At 29.5% G+C, this 5,513-nt stretch overlaps 2 non-coding genes across 2 annotated transcripts; one reads left to right on the plus strand and one right to left on the minus strand.

Moving 5' to 3' along the window:
* The first annotated feature begins 899 nt into the window (after positions 1-899).
* Positions 900-970, plus strand: TRNAC-GCA (transfer RNA cysteine (anticodon GCA)). Its single transcript has one exon. It is a non-coding gene; the product is annotated as a tRNA-Cys (tRNA).
* Positions 971-3,728: 2,758 nt separating this feature from the next.
* On the minus strand, positions 3,729-3,799 carry TRNAC-GCA (transfer RNA cysteine (anticodon GCA)). The gene has a single exon. It is a non-coding gene; the product is annotated as a tRNA-Cys (tRNA).
* Between the last annotated feature and the right edge of the window lie 1,714 nt (positions 3,800-5,513).

Genomic DNA, 5,513 nt, shown 5'->3' on the forward strand with positions numbered 1-5,513 from the left:
ATTTATAACATAATAACATTATTATGTTATGATATTACATATTTCAATTCGATTTGGATACCGGGAAAAAAATCGACTCGGGATTTGTTCGGCTCGATAAAAACCTAATCTAATAATCCTAAACAATATAATATAGAACAATATAATAGAAATCATAGAATTCATTTTAGAATACTTAATCCCTCCCTTTTCAATTTTTTTTTCCAAATTCAAAATTATCAAAATTATATATATAGATTTCTATTATATTAATAGGGAGAATTCGAATTTACAAAGGTGGGAGAGTTTACACACCACCCCTTCTTATTTGAGAATACAATTGGAATACGTAATAAAGCTAGTATATTTATTAAACCTGCACAAATCTAACTTCCGTTGCTATAGCTAGCCATATATCTAGTATCCAGATTAGATACATGTCTCTTCCTTTTATAGCAGTCCTATTTATTCGGTACAGAGCATGTCGTAGTCAATTTTTCAATTTCTTTTGAATTTATTTTTTCAAGGAAAACTTCTTTCAATTATGGAAGCACGAGAATCTTATTTCAAATTCTGGTATATACGTATCATATGCGGAATACGGATATGATACCCGATAGATATTATCTCTGTAACAATTTCTAGTTATATTCTAGGGTTTACATATACTGACAGTTACTGTTATAATTAAAATGGAGAAGGTTTTTTGAATAAAAAAAGCAATATTGATAAATTTTGTATCAAATTGCATTTTTTTTTATCTCATAACGACAAAACCATCTTCTCATTTCGATTTCAAGAATTGTTCAGGAATTGTATAGTTAACGGTTCCGTTTTGTCCTTCCATTATTGCGTTTGTCGATCAAAGTGCATATCTCTTTTTCAATAAAAAAAGGGTATTCTCATATATATATCGTTTTGGCGGCATGGCCGAGCGGTAAGGCGGGGGACTGCAAATCCTTTTTCCCCAGTTCAAATCCGGGTGTCGCCTGATCGACAAGAGAATTGAATTTTGACCTTTTAATTAAAAAAATGAGAGGAAAAACGAATTTATCTGTAATGTTTTCCGACTCTACTAGAAATCTGATCAAAACTTGTTTGATGTTCTAATAGAATTTATTGAATTGTTTCGTGTTAATATAATAGTTTTAGTGCAGAATCGAATCCCCCTTTGACTCTGTACCAGCGATTTAAATAAATATATATAGTTATTATAGTTTCTAGTATTCTCAGTGATTAGATTAATACCAAAAAAAACAACAAGAATTAGTGAACAATAGTAAAATAATTCCTTCATAGTGATATTTTTTATAGAGATAGGAGAAAAAATTCACATGGATATAGTAAATCTTGCTTGGGCTGCTTTAATGGTAGTTTTCACATTTTCCCTTTCTCTCGTAGTATGGGGAAGAAGTGGACTTTAAAGGTACGACTAATTGGGGTGGGGGATCCAACTGTATCAATTGTTTTCTAGCTGGGTTATTAAATTTTTCTATTGAATATTTTTCATTTCCTTTTAATTAATACCATACCAATTCCTTTAATTCAAATATATCCGCATTTCGGAAGTCTATTTTATTTGAGTGGTGTAATGTATTCTATGCATACTAAATACAAAATACTCTGTCAATCACCCAAATAGTGAAATTATTACCTTATTCTTGTTAAGGGGATGAAAAAAAGATAGGAAATTTTTTCCTATTCCAACCTAATTCTTCCTAAGATTTCTATTTAGATGACCTGGCTCTTACCAAAGTTATATATCGAAAATGAGTAACCGCGGAACCCCCTTTAACACCCCTTTTCCCTTTTTTCCCCTCTTTTCAAAGTTGGATTTCTAAGTTCTTTATTGAACTCATTTATTTGCAATCATGGTTAAAATGTAAAAAAGATTGGGGTTGACTACCAATCTTTTCAAAATACAGAAAAAGCTTCTCGTAGAAACTACCGATCATTTGTTAACTATTACAACTATTCCAACTATTTAATCAATTACTTCTTGGAAATGCTAAAAGTATTACTCAATTTTTTTATATGATACCGGGCCGGGATTGATATTAAGAATCAGAAACCCATAAATTTGAATAGCAAAAATAAGAGTTGCTTTTGGATTATTACATATATATTTTAGTGGAACCAATACAAAAAATGGATGAAATAAAGAAAAAATTGGAGCTACTATGTACATTAGATATAATGATGTAATGGAATTGAAATTCGATATATATAAGTCTATATATAAGAAGGTCGATCTGAATATTTAGATACATATCATATTGTAGATTGATCCATATTATATTATAGAGTAAAACTTTTTGCACTACAATTATAGAATAGATAATATAGATAATATGGTAGAAAGAAATCAATTTGATTTCTTTCTACCATATTATCTATATTATCTATTCTATAATTGTAGTGCAAAAAGTTTTACTCTATAATATAATATGGATCAATCTACAATATGATATGTATCTAAATATTCAGATCGACCTTCTTATATATAGACTTATATATATCGAATTTCAATTCCATTACATCATTATATCTAATGTACATAGTAGCTCCAATTTTTTCTTTATTTCATCCATTTTTTGTATTGGTTCCACTAAAATATATATGTAATAATCCAAAAGCAACTCTTATTTTTGCTATTCAAATTTATGGGTTTCTGATTCTTAATATCAATCCCGGCCCGGTATCATATAAAAAAATTTAGTAATACTTTTAGCATTTCCAAGAAGTAATTGATTAAATAGTTGGAATAGTTGTAATAGTTAACAAATGATCGGTAGTTTCTACGAGAAGCTTTTTCTGTATTTTGAAAAGATTGGTAGTCAACCCCAATCTTTTTTACATTTTAACCATGATTGCAAATAAATGAGTTCAATAAAGAACTTAGAAATCCAACTTTGAAAAGAGGGGAAAAAAGGGAAAAGGGGTGTTAAAGGGGGTTCCGCGATTACTCATTTTTTATATATAACTTTGGTAAGAGCCAGTTCATCTAAATAGAAATCTTAGGAAGAATTAGGTTGGAATAGGAAAAAATTTCCTATCTTTTTTTCATCCCCTTAACAAGAATAAGGTAATAATTTCACTATTTGGGTGATTGACAGAGTATTTTGTATTTAGTATGCATAGAATACATTACACCACTCAAATAAAATAGACTTCCGAAATGCGGATATATTTGAATTAAAGGAATTGGTATGGTATTAATTAAAAGGAAATGAAAAATATTCAATAGAAAAATTTAATAACCCAGCTAGAAAACAATTGATACAGTTGGATCCCCCACCCCAATTAGTCGTACCTTTAAAGTCCACTTCTTCCCCATACTACGAGAGAAAGGGAAAATGTGAAAACTACCATTAAAGCAGCCCAAGCAAGATTTACTATATCCATGTGAATTTTTTCTCCTATCTCTATAAAAAATATCACTATGAAGGAATTATTTTACTATTGTTCACTAATTCTTGTTGTTTTTTTTTGGTATTAATCTAATCACTGAGAATACTAGAAACTATAATAACTATATATATTTATTTAAATCGCTGGTACAGAGTCAAAGGGGGATTCGATTCTGCACTAAAACTATTATATTAACACGAAACAATTCAATAAATTCTATTAGAACATCAAACAAGTTTTGATCAGATTTCTAGTAGAGTCGGAAAACATTACAGATAAATTCGTTTTTCCTCTCATTTTTTTAATTAAAAGGTCAAAATTCAATTCTCTTGTCGATCAGGCGACACCCGGATTTGAACTGGGGAAAAAGGATTTGCAGTCCCCCGCCTTACCGCTCGGCCATGCCGCCAAAACGATATATATATGAGAATACCCTTTTTTTATTGAAAAAGAGATATGCACTTTGATCGACAAACGCAATAATGGAAGGACAAAACGGAACCGTTAACTATACAATTCCTGAACAATTCTTGAAATCGAAATGAGAAGATGGTTTTGTCGTTATGAGATAAAAAAAAATGCAATTTGATACAAAATTTATCAATATTGCTTTTTTTATTCAAAAAACCTTCTCCATTTTAATTATAACAGTAACTGTCAGTATATGTAAACCCTAGAATATAACTAGAAATTGTTACAGAGATAATATCTATCGGGTATCATATCCGTATTCCGCATATGATACGTATATACCAGAATTTGAAATAAGATTCTCGTGCTTCCATAATTGAAAGAAGTTTTCCTTGAAAAAATAAATTCAATAGAAATTGAAAAATTGACTACGACATGCTCTGTACCGAATAAATAGGACTGCTATAAAAGGAAGAGACATGTATCTAATCTGGATACTAGATATATGGCTAGCTATAGCAACGGAAGTTAGATTTGTGCAGGTTTAATAAATATACTAGCTTTATTACGTATTCCAATTGTATTCTCAAACAAGAAGGGGTGGTGTGTAAACTCTCCCACCTTTGTAAATTAGAATTCTCCCTATTAATATAATACATATATATATATATAATTTTGATAATTTTGAATTTGAAAAAAAAATTGAAAAGGGAGGGATTAAGTATTCTAAAATGAATTCTATGATTTCTATTATATTGTTCTATATTATATTGTTTAGGATTATTAGATTAGGTTTTTATCGAGTTGAACAAATCCCGAGTCGATTTTTTTCCCGGTATCCAAATCGAATTGAAATATGTAATATCATAACATAATATATTATGTTATAAATGGAATCCATTTTTTGGATATTCTAAAAAAACCAAGAAGTCTAGTTGGATCGTTTCAATTCATTTCCATTTGGATTCTATCCGTTTGTTTTGTTGCAAATTCAAATTTTTGAGTATTAAATTCGATACCCACCTTTTTTATTTCTTCCTAACAGGTATTTCCTATACGGGGTTGGTAAAAAAATTTCATGTGATTCGGTAAAAGCAACAACAATTCCATTATTGCTAATTTTATTCATGTTATTCGATGAATAATGGGACAGCAAATGATAGGACATTTTCTAAAAAATATAAGGGGAAAATAAAAAATAATTGGGGTGAAAATGCGGGAATGTCTACAATACCGGGATTGAATCAGATACAATTTGAAGGGTTTTGTAGGTTCATTGATTAGGGCTTAAGAGAAGAACTTTATAAGTTTCCAAAAATGGAAGATCTGGATCAAGAAATCAAATTTCAATTATTTGCGGAAACATACCAATTGGTAGAACCCTTGATAAAAGAAAAAGATGCTGTATATGAATCACTTACATATTCCTCTGAATTATATGTATCTGCGGGATTAATTTGGAAAAACAATAAGGATATCCAAGAACAAGCAATTTTTATTGGAAATATTCCTCTGATGAACTCCTTGGGAACTGATAAACCCATATTTCATGAGTTCTTTTGTGCTTAATTTGAGTGATTTATTCAATCCTTCACCTACTTATTCACATTAATTGCATGATTTTACTTTTCCTTCCTTATTATGTCATATTGTGAAAAACATGTTTCCTAAGCTTTAAAATTAATTGTTTTAATTAGCTTTATTTCCATTCG

This window comes from Arachis duranensis, chromosome 1, assembly GCF_000817695.3.
Source record: "Arachis duranensis cultivar V14167 chromosome 1, aradu.V14167.gnm2.J7QH, whole genome shotgun sequence".
In the NCBI taxonomy this organism is placed as follows: Eukaryota; Viridiplantae; Streptophyta; class Magnoliopsida; order Fabales; family Fabaceae; genus Arachis; species Arachis duranensis.